Source organism: Liolophura sinensis, chromosome 9, assembly GCF_032854445.1.
Source record: "Liolophura sinensis isolate JHLJ2023 chromosome 9, CUHK_Ljap_v2, whole genome shotgun sequence".
Classification (NCBI taxonomy): Eukaryota; Metazoa; Mollusca; class Polyplacophora; order Chitonida; family Chitonidae; genus Liolophura; species Liolophura sinensis.
In genome coordinates, this window is record NC_088303.1 from 21,835,145 (window position 1) to 21,850,178 (window position 15,034).

Sequence of the window (15,034 nt, forward strand, 5' to 3'; positions counted from 1 at the left end):
CTCTTCTCCGTGTTCGTGAAGTCTTGGTGTCAATAAGTCAAAAAGTTCCCTTTTATAGCTGTTTGCACAATCTAGCGTTCGTTGTGGGACATGGCGACGTACGTCAGTAACAGAGAAAATGTCTGTGATCTATACCTGGGCACTACCTCCGCTTTCTTCGTCCCATATTACTGCATAACTAAAAAAAATTATTGGAATCCAACGTTATCAACATTGCCTATAAAGTCTATTGCCTAAAACATTAGCAGCCAAGCAATTAAGTGCATTTTTTTAGTCAAGAAAGACATAAATAATAAAAATAATAATAATAATACTGATAGCACTGAGGTACCTGTACATTTGGATATAATTTTCAATAGTCTATTCACTCAGGTTGATGACTTGCGTAATTGCAAGTTTTCCGTTCTCTTCTTTTCTGGTAAATGAACAAGCTTCCTGGTCGAAGGTGATTATTTCTTTACCAGAGTTAATATGCAAACATGTTCACACGGCTATTTGATATGTTAACATTTGTATTGGGAAATGTATAGCAGAGGTCTTCGCCCGAGGTCGTCTGTTTAAGGTTAGCTTGACATCTTTTAATTGACGACATGTTCGCCGCACCTTCTTCATAAAATCTTGAAGCTGATTAAAATATTTCAAGGTTGCGACAAAATTCCAAACATTCAAGCACTCTTGACTTTTTATCATGCTGTTATGAAAGGATTAAGTTTGAATGAAAACTGTATTAACTCAAGATTGAACTTTCATATATTGCTTAATATTTCTGATTATTTGCGATGAAATTCCAGTGATGGAAATTCATAAATAAAAAAAATGACCATAACGAACGTTACTTTGCATTTTCGTGTTGTTATAGTCATGTCCAGTGAAAATGTTAGTTTTCATTCTTTTTACTGAATTTTCCACAAACAATGTCTGTCGTTTACCATACTCTGGACATTTATGGCAAATCGGGATGAAGCTGTGAAACACGTTGTTTCATTACCACTGTTTCAAAATTCGCCTAATGTTTTGCTAGCATTGTCGTATAAAGCGTTCATTATTAAAGATAACCAGTGTTTGACCACAGAAATTGCGTGTTTGAAGCCACGTCTTGAATGTTTGACTGTGGTCTTACATTAGAGGATTATTAGATTTCTCGTGCGAAGAGTGATGGGTTTGCATGGTCTCTGGACAATCTCTCAACAAGACCCTTCAAAGGCCTTTGAATGAAATATTCCTCATTCTAGCATAAAATTTCGGATGCCATGAGCAAATACGCCGTAATGTGAACGCATTAAAGATACTGGTGTAGATGGTATATATGAAAACACGAGGATGTAATGGACAAAGACGTTGATGTAATGGTGATCGTAGTAAATATGCTGATGTAGTGATGGCGATCGCTGTAAAGATGTTGATGTAGTAGCTATATATGAAAACGCGAGGCTCTGATGGACAAAGACCTTGATGTAATGGTGATGGCTGTAAAGATGCTGATGTTGTAGCTATATATGAAAACACGGGGATCTAATGGACAAAAACGTTGTGATGGCGATCGCTGTAAAGATGTTGATGTAGTAGCTATATATGAAAACACGGGGATCTGATGGACAAAGACCTTGATGTAATGATGGTCGCTGTAAAGATGCTGATGTTGTAGCTATATATGAAAACACGGGGATCTAATGGACGAAAACGTTGTGATGGTGATCGCTGTAAAGATGCTGATGTAGTAGCTATGTATGAAAACACGAGGATCTGATGGATTAAGACGTTGTGATGGCGATCGCTGTAAAGATGCTGATGTTGTCGCTATATATGAAAACACGGGGATCTAATGGACAAAGACGTTGTGATGGCGATCGCTGTAAAAATGCTGATGAAGTAGCTATATATGAAAACACGACGATGTAATGGTCAAAGACGTGGATGTAATGGTGATCGTAGTAAAGATGCTGATGTAGTAGCTATATATGAAAACACGAGAATGTAATGGACAAAGACGTTGATGTAATGGTGATCGCTGTAAAGATGCTGATGTTGTAGCTATGTATGAAAATACGGGGATCTAATGGACAAAAACGTTGTGATGGCGATCGCTGTAAAGATGCTGATGTAGTAGCTATATATGAAAACACGAGGATGTAATGGACAAAGACGTTGATGTAATGGCGATCGCTGTAAAGATGCTGATGTTGTAGCTATACGTGAAAACACGGGGATCTAATGGACGAAAACGTTGTGATGGCGATCGCTGTAAAGATGCTGATGTAGTAGCTATATATGAAAACACGAGGATGTAATGGACAAAGACGTTGATGTAATAGTGATGGCTGTAAAGATGCTGATGTTGTAGCTATACGTGAAAACACGGGGATCTAATGGACGAAAACGTTGTGATGGTGATCGCTGTAAAGATGCTGATGTCGTCGCTATATATGAAAACACGAGGATGTAATGGACAAAGACGTTGATGTAATGGTGATGGCTGTAAAGATGCTGATGTTGTAGCTATATATGAAAACACGAGGATGTAATGGACAAAGACATTGATGTAATGGTGATCGCTGTAAAGTAGTAGATGTAGTAGCTATATATGAAAACACGAGAATGTAATGGACAAAGACGTTGGTGTAATGGTGATCGCTGTAAAGATGCTGATGTTGTAGCTATGTGTGAAAACACGGGGATCTAATGGACAAAAACGTTGTGATGGCGATCGCTGTAAAGATGCTGATGTAGTAGCTATATATGAAAACACGAGAATCTGATGGACAAAGACGTTGATGTAATGGCGATCGCTGTAAAGAGGCTAAGCGTGAGCGTAATCAGCGAAACACGGCTTTAATGGTAAAGCCTGTAGTATATGTAATTGAAATGTTTGAGGCAAAAAATTATATCATGTTAATTGTCCAAAGAAAGTGGCGTAAAATAATGTAGCGCTTTATAACTTTGAAAAGCTAAAGCCATGGTAACATTCTTTATTTCTCGTAGTGAAGAAACACTATATATGAGGTCATGCTACGCTGTAAAATGCGTTCTTAGAAATCAAACTGTAGGTACACAATCAGCTTCCCTGCTTATTTGCTGCGGTAAAAAATGCTGTAGTTTGTGTTTTATAATGCATCATATCTGTGCAAGTAAAAGTACCCAAATGGACTGGAAATCTAAATGTATTTACCTGAAAACAATTCTCAGTAGACAGCCAACTGTTATATTTTTGTCTTGGAGTGCTATTGAACTTTGTCTGATTTGTTTTGTGGAGAGCTCTCAAGAGGACATTCCGGTTTTGCGCGCTAGGCTGACAAGGCATGAGCGATTGGCTTAGAGGGGTTGTATACGATGGGGAAAATGCTGGATAAAACTCGCTTAAAGCCCAACGCCTTTACATTCTCAGGATCAACAATGCAGTATCGTATTGACACTTGAATCCCAATGGATTTGGCCAGCGACAAGGCCTGTGTGCAAACATCGTTCGTTGTCTTTTGGCCTATGTAATCAAGATAGCCGGTTGCTGGATGGCTAAACGAAGTATAAGATGTACGACTGGTTGAACTAAAGTTTAGAAAGTCTCACAGCGCCACAGACATCGGATCTACTGACACAGCCCTCAGCTAACTCGTCCTGTACGGATTTTGCCCTGCACCATCGGGCTGGGAGAGACTTTTGGTCTGTCTGTAGTCAAGCTTTTCATAACCCTGACTTACAAAGGCATTCGTTATAAGCATCACTGAATTAACAGAAAGGCGATTCGCCTTTGTTTCGATTCATCTGGACAATGGATGCCTTGGTGGCCCTTGTTTTTATATCAGGTAAGTTTTACACCTGTCGCAGTATCTTTTATGGCGTTTTTAATTAATTTAAATGTTTTCTGTATTTTTGATTCACGAATAATTCAACACTGTATGTAAATTTTGTTGAGAAAAAATACAAACTGAGTATTGGGTGTTTTAATTATTTCAAGGTGCACAAGGAAAAAGTTAGGAGTAAACGAAGTGTCCAAATCATAGTTCAGACCGTGAAATGATACAACAATATCGAAAGTGAAATTGTGATATGTGAACAGAATAACAATATTATATTTTATATCATGCACAATAAATTTATAGTAAAACAACCTCGAAATGAAATAAAAATGAAACGTTGGCACCTAGTAAGGCCCCCACATTTTGTAGTGATGTTGCCACATACACGATATTGAGGCTGACACCTACCGTTGTACAATGACACCTATCGTGGTGACGCTGACACCTATGACAGTAGTGCTGACACCTACATGTATGTTAATGATGATAATAAGATACTGATGCTGGTACTGACGCCAGCACTTCTGGTACTTTCAATCCTTACTTTTTGTTTTGTTACTTTCGGGGATTGAACCAGTCGAGGGGAGAATTTCGATCCAATCTGTCAAGAATTCATTTAATCATACAGAAAATTTAGAATTTCGACAATAGCGAGAGATTTTCACGAAGGAAAAGACCTTTGGTTTAAAAAATCTGGGCGTTCGGAATTCGCATCAGCAAAAATCATGTTGCAAGAAGCAAATATACCTTTTCTTTAACAATGCGTGTGGAGTGTTTAGATTTTAACAAAAATTTAAAGAGAAAAAACCTGGTTTGGACGGGTAGACATCTGGAAACCAGAATTAAATTCGACAGGAACAAGCTTCATTCACTTGTCTTAAATGTTTCATCCGTAGCTCGATGTACACATTAGCTTCCATTATATACTGTTTGACAGAGTTTGATCACACAGTAAACGATCGTTCAGGAATTCTTGCACGATTGCAACTCTGATGAGTACACCTGGGAAATTAAGCTTAGTACACTTTCCAGGTGTTCCGACACAGGTCCGTTATGATCTTTGATTTTCCGGCCTTTGCCCAGTTGTTTAAGTCAGGCGACACAAAGTATAACATTGATAGCATCTCGCGAACTTTCCCGTTAATACGTCAGGATTAAAACTTCTTTAAAACAAAGGTCAGAATAAGAAAAAAAAACGTTATTCAAGAAAATTTTGGCCTTTTAACGTTATAGATGACTGAATCGAGTCATTCGAGAATGTAGTTTTACTCTGTAAGATTTCTGACAACCATGCCACGTTTTAGTGGCACAAAGGATAGGTCAAGTTACGCGCAGTTACTCAAGTAACTTTAAAACGTCAAATCCTACTTCGTCTGGATTCAGGATTCGGAGACGCATTTTTGAAATTGTGACTTTAACAGGTTTTCTGCAAGTGTAATAGACACGATCTTTCTCTTTAATCATCGTCGGTAGCTCCTAAACAATACAGCGGGTTAGGTAAAGTACAGTGGGGATTATTTGCGTGCGTCCTGCGTCCTAATACAACTGCTTATCTATCCATGGACATCATGCCGGCAACTCTGGGAGAAGACTTACAACGTTATCAAATCCTCCCCATGGTCACTGTCCCACAGACAGCTGCTGTGGGGGACACATTGAGTGAGTTCTCACATGCGCGTTTATTTGTGGAACAATATTGCGGTTAGAGAACACAGGTGATTGGATACATGTACCGGCTCCGTGATGATTGGCAGGCGAGAGGCGTGTTTTGGGTCCATTTGGGTTTATCTGAGAAATGTAATATGAAATGTGTTGTGATGCAAAACAGATCACTGTTGAGTAAAAAGTGTCGTCTGTGAATATTTAATGTTGCGGATTAAAGATGAACTTAGTAATTCCAAAAAATGTTTGTTTTGTAAACACTATCGCAAGGCTGGTTGAAAGTTTATATGCTTGTTGGTTGCATCAATAACTTTTTAACACATTTTCAAATATGTTATTTTCTAAATCACACTTCTGGCAAGGTCGGCGGTGTTATACATGAAGTAGAGAAAAAGCGCTTGTTGAAACTGTGACATGTGGTAGCATTGAAAAGGATTTCACAAGGACAAGGTTCTAAATGGTAGCTGTTCTCACATTGTTCAAATAAAACTGACACCGCTGTCGCTACATTATGTTGGTTTTACGTTTTTCCCGTCGCGTTCTTTTGTTGGTATAGAACATCTGCCTAACCCTGAGACGCCGTACGGGTCATAGAGTCCACCTAGCTCGTAACCCGTTAAAAGCAACAAACTTCCCCAAGGCTGAGCCTCGCCACTAAATTGATCGGCATAAAGATCTTAAAACGTTCTCGTCATTAAATTTAAAGAAACAAGAAAAAGTCCAAAAATCAACAGTGGAATCAGACAGCAAGAGGGAATGTTACGGGAAAGATGGCACGAGTCAACCTTTGGTGACCTTGTCATTAGAATCAGAAATTCTTTGCCATTTTTGTTAGAGCATTCGATTTTTTGTATGCTTCAGAAGCTTGCTGATTGCAAGAAATGTTTTACAAGAAAAAAACTCTCTCAGAAAGAAAAGATAATGATCAGAGTGTATTTTGTGTACACACTGAAGAAAAATCAGACAAGGCGTATGCCCGAAGGGAATGTAAAGTCTAGAATTGTATATATACGCAGAAATCCGGTGTGTTGAATATTAATATATAGCATTTAAGGATATGACTTCTTATTGGAAATAATTTCTATAATTTATCTTTATATTTGAAAACAAAGTTACATGTTACATTTTTGTAAGTAATAGAGTATATGTTGCTGTCCAACAGTTTCATCTGTAATACTTAAACAGTTTTGAATCCCTTTTATGATGTGAAAACATTGTATATAACTCACTCATTATAAGTTCATCTGTGACAGCCCTGCATCCTAGCATCTTTAGACAGAAAATTTTCAAAATGTGCCTTTGGGCAAAATGATAATACCGATTTCTATGTTTTGAACAAATCTATTATCATTTCTTTATGCAGTAAGTTATGAACTTAAATTGTGTAACAACATAGCTCTTTACTAACTCCAAATACTTGGCCTGTTTGAAATTGTGTCATTGTGTGCATCGATGAAATAGAAACTCTCAGAGTCCATCTGAATCTCGACATGTTCAGTTATAATGATTAAGTATTCAAATCCAATGTATTCGTTTGCAGATGACCCCCATGGTATTATCTGATACATTTCCTGGTTGATGGGCGCTGTTGCTGTTCTTTTGTTTGCTTGAAGCTTATCAGGTTTAGAACAGTAACAACATAATGCTGACAGTTGTCATGTCCATTTGTCCATGGATACAAGCGCGTTTGTTCAGCAATGCTCATATATTACGTTATTTTCATATAAATAATAGTATGCCATTTCTATGTATATCTCATCTCCAAATGAAATTGCCTACTCACCATGCAATCCAAAAGATTCGTGTCTTTTGTTTGAAGCATATGTACATGATATTCCTACCTTAGTGATATATAAGTTTAAACCAATGAAAGTGAAACAATTTAAAAAAAGAAATTGTTTTCTTCAGAATTATTAGACGACCTACGACAGCAGCTTCTACAATAAGAATGTAAATTTCTCCCGGTTACATTCGTAAAGATGTCTGGATAGACAATATTTTGTATTCCTAAATACAGTTGTTCATATTATATTCATTGAAGGCGTTCACTGGAAAGACGCTGATACCAACTCCGGATGGTTTCTAGCGTCTTTGGGCTCAGCAAACTGAATCGCCTGCTACTCAACTGAATCAACGTCAGAGCGGTCAGTGTGTTGGACTGACAACGGATGGCAATCCGCCATGTCCGCATGCCGCCGGTAGGGTTGGTCCGCCAAGATGGGATGAAGCCTAAAACAGACAATATGTCATTCATATATTTATATATTTACAAACATTGGCTACATTTGTTCAGTGCATTCCTTACTCCGAAGACGCGTCGTCTACAAACGTCTTTATCCGCTGCGGTCTTGTTCAAGCACCTATTTTTCTTATTTTAAAATCGCCATACAAATATAAAATTTGCCATCTTCAAAAAGAGATGGATTTGCTTTAAATTCTACCTGGCAGTGTTTGAACTGTTTCGTCAAAGGCAATATGAACAGGTAGATCACAGATTCCAATGGTCCAGGTAGACAAACATCCTACATAGTCGTACATACAAATAACTTCCTGGATGAAATATGAGGAAAGACTTTTATATGCTTTCCATGCACTGCCACATGCAGCTTTGGTGTTCAACCTCCCTGTGTCCTAACCGCAAAGCAAGTCTGCAAGATTCTAAATCCCGTTCCTGACTTTACTTAAAAATAAACATTCTAATTCTTTTGAAAGTTTCTTTGTAAAGTTATTTATTTATCTGATTCGTGTTTTACGCCGTACTCATGAATATTTCTCGAAACCCACGACCATCTGCAGGTTGCTGGAAGACCTATCGAAGTGGGAGGCCGGAGGGGAAGCGAGCAGGAGCTGGATCTGAACTCACAGCGACCGCATTGGTGAGAGGCTCCTCGGACAATGCGCAGCGCTGGCGCGCTAACCACCTTGGTCCCTCTTTCTAAATGAAACAGCCAAGAAATATCTTGCAGTATAAGGTAGCAAAAACTGGAAATGTAAGGCAGAAAACATTCTAAACAATCATTTTCATTCAAATCATCCAGAAAATAAAAAAATCTCACTGGTACATCTTCACAAAGTATCCATAATGCATTCATTTGGAAAACAGACCATGCGATATGATTAACGCAGTAAAAACAGAGCATTAAAGAAACTTATCGCTTCTCATTTTGTGAAGACGTAAATCTGTGCCTCGTGTTTCTTTGAAAAAAATGCTCAAATGCTCAATTTAGATAGTCCGTCAAACTGCTGCGTTGTAAGTGTCTAACATTTGTAGTCTGTTTTTAAAAAACCAAGGTAGTTTTTTCTAAGAAACAGATTATAACCACCAACAGTGTTCTTTGAGGGCATAGACATTACAGGACATCAGCAGTTGAAATGAATACCCTTAAAGTCTTCATATTTTGGCATGACTAACGGCCTTTGACCATTAGATTTTAAAGTCTGGTTTGATTTCTCACTTTTAATATACATCCGGTCTTACTATATACGTTTTTATTTTGTAAAGAAATCGGTACAAATGGCCGCGTTGAAAAACAGTCATGTGTTGTCAATTCGCAATCACCTCCTTTCGGTAGACACTTGGTATGAGAAAGTTTGGTTTGATGAAACCGGCGATAAAGGCAAAATGCATGGATATATCTAAAACGATTTGTTATCGAAATTAGCCGTTTAATTTATATGTATAAAAAGATGTCAGTTATCCAACTTTGGATAACTACAGGGTAAACAGAATCAGATTCAATTATCCTCAACAAAAAACATAAACGCATGAAGCTATTTTCATACTGTTTTCTCTCAGTATTAAACACCGTGTTAACTCAATAATTAGGGCAAGTACTAGTATTCATTATCAATCGTAGCCTTAATTTCCACTTCATTTGGGCCACTTGATTAGAAGAAAACAAATCAATCGTTCTACAAATAAATAATTTTAGGGGGCATGTTTCTTGAAAGGTCATTTCGACATAGAATTTTTGTTGAATGTAATTAAAAGAATATAAATAGAACAGAACATTATTCCATTCCTTAATTTATTAATTTACTGGTTTATTTCATTTTTGCTTTAGCACCGTAATAAGAGTGGTCCGCTTAAACAATGGCGGTCAAGTTATGAGCGCCCCTATTGATTTGAGCTTATTAAATCACCGGTTATTTCTTTATTATAGAACTACTAACGATTACATTGCAGGTTTTGTAAAAACTTTAGATATTGTTGTGTGAGTAAATATTAGGCCTGGTTAATTTCCGGAACACGGAAACAAAAATACTTTCACAGACGTTAGAAAGTCACATCAAATGTATAATCCTGTCGTATTTATATAGCCTTTATATAACTGTTTATTGTCAAGGTATCGATTGGCACTATGAATGGCTTGTGGGAATTGGCTAGAATGCAGTTGCTGAGGAAAAATTGAGACGCGCCTATTTTTGCATTAATGGTCGGTAAAAGTGGTTCGTCAAAGCTTTTTTTTGTTTGGTGACTAGTAGATATTAGTTCGACAAAGCAAACAAACACAACTCATCCTTCCTGTAGAGAAAATTTCCCCCCATATTTGGTATATTTTCATCCTTGAAGATAATAACGCATTTGACATGTTCTAATTCCGCCTTTCCCTTTCTTCTTTGCACCTCAATTCCACCTCCACCACAACCAGAGCCTCTCCAACACTACCCCCATCACTCCCTGCTCACCAATCCGTGACCTACTACCAGGACCTTTCATGAACCTTTTCACATTTTTTGTACCCTTATGTCCCTCGAATAGTGTCTCAGCTAACATTCTTGATGCCAGTATGAGCTAATGGTGGACACTCAGTGAGGTCTATGGGAGGTGCCTAGTAAAACAGGGAACCATATTGTCGTTTTTAAGAGTTTATGTAATTGAATAACACACCATGCCGTCAGCTCGTAAAACATTGAGAGGGAAAGGGTCCATACGGGGTTTTTTCTGTATGCACAGCCTGTTGTGATTTCCATGCTGCAAATGACGCTTAACTAACCTCTGCTTGAAGGGTCAGTGTTTGTTGCAGCGTGCAAACGTCTGCCGTTGTCTTACAACAAACAGTAATTTGACTCTGTGAACTGAACTTAGGGTTGTTGGGGAACAAGTCAAACTTCGTCAATATGAACAGCGTTGGTCTAGGCAATACAGAACGTCACATGACGCCATGCATGGACTTGACTGTATTACATGGTCAAGGGAGACTTTGGAAACCTTCTGCCAACTCCTCTCCACTTCTTCCATCAGTTGTATGTTGGCTCGGCTGTGTGATAAACAGTTTCAGTTATTTAAGGCAGGGTAAAATGACTTAGTGCTTTGGGGATTTTGTGACGGTTGTGTTGAACGAGACAAGCCTGTCTTTTAATTGTATGTCTTTCCCGCATATGAATATCCAAATAATGTAAACCGTATACAGCCAGATACCAGCATAATTTGAACCACTGAGAAGACGGAACAGCCAAATATCTACATAATCTTAAAGACTGAGAACATGGAACAACCAAATATCTGCATAATTTAAACCAACCTGAGGATTTTACCTCCGAATGTCCGCGTCATCTAAACAGTGCAGAGGATGGTGCAACCAAATATCTGCATCATCTATGCCATGCAGAGTTTGGTACAACCAAATATTCGCATCATCTAAACCATGCAGAGTTTGGTACAACCAAATATCCTTATCATCTAAACCATCCAGAAACGCAATTAACTTGGTATGACGAAAATGAAAATGTGGGAAAAAAAACAACAAAAGCAAGGAATGTCACAGCTCATGCACCTTGCATTTGTATGATTAATCATGTGCTTTAAATCTATTTTAAAATCTCCGCTATAACCTATCTGGAAATCGAACCGGTGAGTTCCGTGTGCGGTGAGGATTCTCAATCAGGCCACTGCCAAGATGACGCTGCCGCCCCATCAAATACCCTTCGTCTAGACGCAGTTTGTCATCACCCTCCTTTGTTACATATCACTAGTCTAACATCACAGGAATGAGTTGTGTAACAGTTAACATTGTCAGATGTCCAGGTAAACATACTTTACCCCATCTCCGTCGAGACAACAAACGCTCTTATAAAAATAGCCTCAATGAGCCAGCGTAAAAATGGGCACATGAGTACACGTCATACCTCCGATTCGCTCATACCGGTGGGAAAGCGAGATTTGTATTATGATGATGTTCATCATAGTGTCAAAGTTTATATGGACATACGCCATAACATTGGTGACGGTGATTGACAATGCTCTAGTTGCCCTTTATGCAGCCCAAGGTTCGTTGAAGACCACCTGCCTTCCATCAATGTTGTGCGTATATCAATAAACAAATAAATAAAGTTGTTCGTTGCTAGACCACTTGTCTTCCACCAATATGATTTGTATATTCATATATCTCATGTTAGAAAATTTGGCAATAACTTGCCAAAGATCGAAGGTATAATACTAGTACTCTACCTGGCAGTTTAGGGGTAACAATTATTTGGAATTGGATCTATGTAAATGCAGTTAAAAAAATATATACCGTTATATGCGGAACGTTTTGCTACCCTCTGTGTAAAAACAATGGAAAAAATTTTGAGAGAAACCGCCAAGCAGAGCTATTTTGCTTCTCTTGAGTAACCTTCTGTATCGTGTCTCATTTATACAGTCTATTCTACACATTTAGCTCATTTTAACCGTATCAATAAACAGTTTACAATATAAAAACCTACAAGAAAAATCTGCATTAACATGGCTGCAGTATACACAAGGCGATTTTGAGTAAAAAGCCTGACGTAACCTGCAACCCTAACGAGGACAGTAAACTGATCACTGTAGATTTGGATTGGATCCAATTTGGATGAGATGTTGTATGCAAGTGTCAGACATCACGTCTACTTGTGGTGATACGATTTGGTGATAGACTATAATGTAGAGCAAATTATGCTCCGCTCGATCAAGTTAATGATGAAATGCCTCTAAGCCATTTCCTAATAAGGCCACCAATCTATTCATCGAAACAGACATTCGTATACCAGCAGTCAACCAAAATGGACGTTCCAGGTTCTAAAGTCCAATTTCCAAAACGACCTTTAACACAAAACACCAAAGAAACAAAAAAGTATATAAGGCATGAAATTAAGACGGAATCATGCAAAGACAAGTCATCAGTTTTCAGTGGTGATGGAAAGACTCACGGAATGTTCTATGCCTATAAGTGAAGTCAGTATTTAAATCGTGTACCGTACTAGTTAAATAAAACAGATATGTATCTCAGTTGCCCTTTGACCCCATCTTTTAATATATCCAACGTGACGATCGAATTCGACACGATGAATATACATCCTTCAGCTCGTATCGGGTTAAGCGGAATTAGACACACTCATGAAGCAATGTCAGAGATTCTGCACGCTTTTTCCACATTTACTTACAAGTGTGTTATGCCCATTGTAAAACTTAAGAAACTTAGAATGAAGATGTTTGATGGTATAACATAGGTACACTAGTTTTGGCTGTAAACGTCACATAACACACACGATCTAACAGATGCTACAACGCGAGATAAGTATGCGCCATAAGCCAAACCCTTCGGTATATATCCTTCTGTGTTTATTACACGGTGTATCAATGAAAAAAAGGTGAGGGCACATGTATCTGGAGTTTAAAAGTCAGATAACACTTTATAAGTTCTAAGTATATTAAGTACAAAGAAGGAGGCATTCAATGTTAAGCTAGGTAAGGCTGTGCTTGTGAAGGAGAACGCCCTTTACGGACTAAGAATGGTATAGGAATGTCAGACTTGACGCTTATATTTAAACAGATTTTATACGAATACGTTTGGCAGGTGTGGATAGGTAGGGAGTCAGCCGATAAGTAAAAATGCTTAATGAGGACGATTTCGTGGTGTGGATTTTAACAATCGTCCCCCTAGCCCCCCCCCCCCCCCCCCCCCACCCACCCTTCGTGCAAAGTCAGCCACGCCAGTTCACGTGCCCTCGGTATATTTCGATCGCCTGGTCAAATTTGCCCAACAACAGGTGTAAACATTTAACGCGCTTTCTCGCGTGGACGAGACGGACTTGATAAATATTATTCCACCACCCGGATGGTGAATCCTAAACACAAGAATTTTGAGATGTCAATTTTAAGGGACGGTAGGAATGTGCTGAGCTATACTCAAGGCGTAAAGAATTGTTGAATCGTCGACAGTTTGCGAATCTCGTTTTCAGTTTGTTTTTCTTAATTCTCAGAATCCTCAGGTGGAGTGTGCTGGGCATTCTTCAAATCCTCCACCCATGTCATGTGGCGAGAAGGCGTTAGGGCTTGATCACTGCGGATTACACCTGCAATGCACGGATTAACTGTTCGCATTTCTACCAGATTATCTGATAATCTCTCAATAACCTTGACAGCCTGAAAATCACTCAACTAGACGACGCCAGTCTCACCGAGCGCCACAAAGTACATAAAGTTAATGCGTCAAATAATGTTCAGAAGTACACTTAAGAAATTGACGGACACGAAAGTATTTGCCAAGGAATGAAGAAAATACCAGTAAGGCATAATGGATTGAATATATTCAGGCAAATAAGGATATATCCCATGCAAATAAAACGTGTATAAAAAATTCTAGACAGAATTTAATTATGTACGTTTCATTTAAGGCAACTTTTATTCATTTATCTGATTGGTGTATTATGCCGTGCTCAAGAATATTTCAACTGCAAGACAACAGCCAGCATTATTGTGAAAGGAAAGCAGGCAGACCCCCTGGGGAAACCCTCGCAAACGACCGGAGAGGGAGCTAGACTTTTCACGCCGGCGACCGCATTGGTGATAGGCTACTGAGGTATTAGCTGCGCTAGCATGCTAAACACTCGGCCCCAAGGCAACTTTGAGACTATAGAGCTTGTGGCAAAGCTACAGATGTAGTTGAAAACGCGGTCACAAAACTAGCGTTTTGAAATTACAATGACCTTCGAAATATGGGTAGCAACAGATTTGTCAAACTGGACCAAAAAGTTGATGTTTAAAACCTCTTTCATGAGAACAAGATAAAGAAAAATTAATATGTAGATCAATCTACGGATAAAATTTCCAACCTGGGATTGACTTTTGTTGAATCCTTTATTTGAAGGAATATGAAGATTTAGTAAACTCTCTAATGGCCTTATTAAGTGAAGATCTTGGCATTTTCCACGCAACGTTGATGGCCTGAACCTATAAGAAGTTCCAGATTTAAACACCAAGCCCAGCATTATTCGCGTCTTTTCAGCCTACGACAATTCGGTCAAACACTTAAGGACACCGTCAGTATGGCCATGCGAATCGATCATGTGAGTCTGTCCCCCGGAGAGGCCTATCTAGGAATTAGGCGTCCAAATACAACTGACCATGATATAAGCTAAAGGTAAACACAGCAATCCATTTAAATACCGCGCACTCCGCGTTATAGGCCAGGTCTAGATATTGGGTATAGTTAGGACAATGCAAGTTTGTTATATCAGTGCTCTGGAATATTTTCACATTTCCCTGAACAAATAACGATAGGATTAATACCCGAACCTTTTTAGTTTAAATCTGGGAATTCAGCTAGCTAATTTTA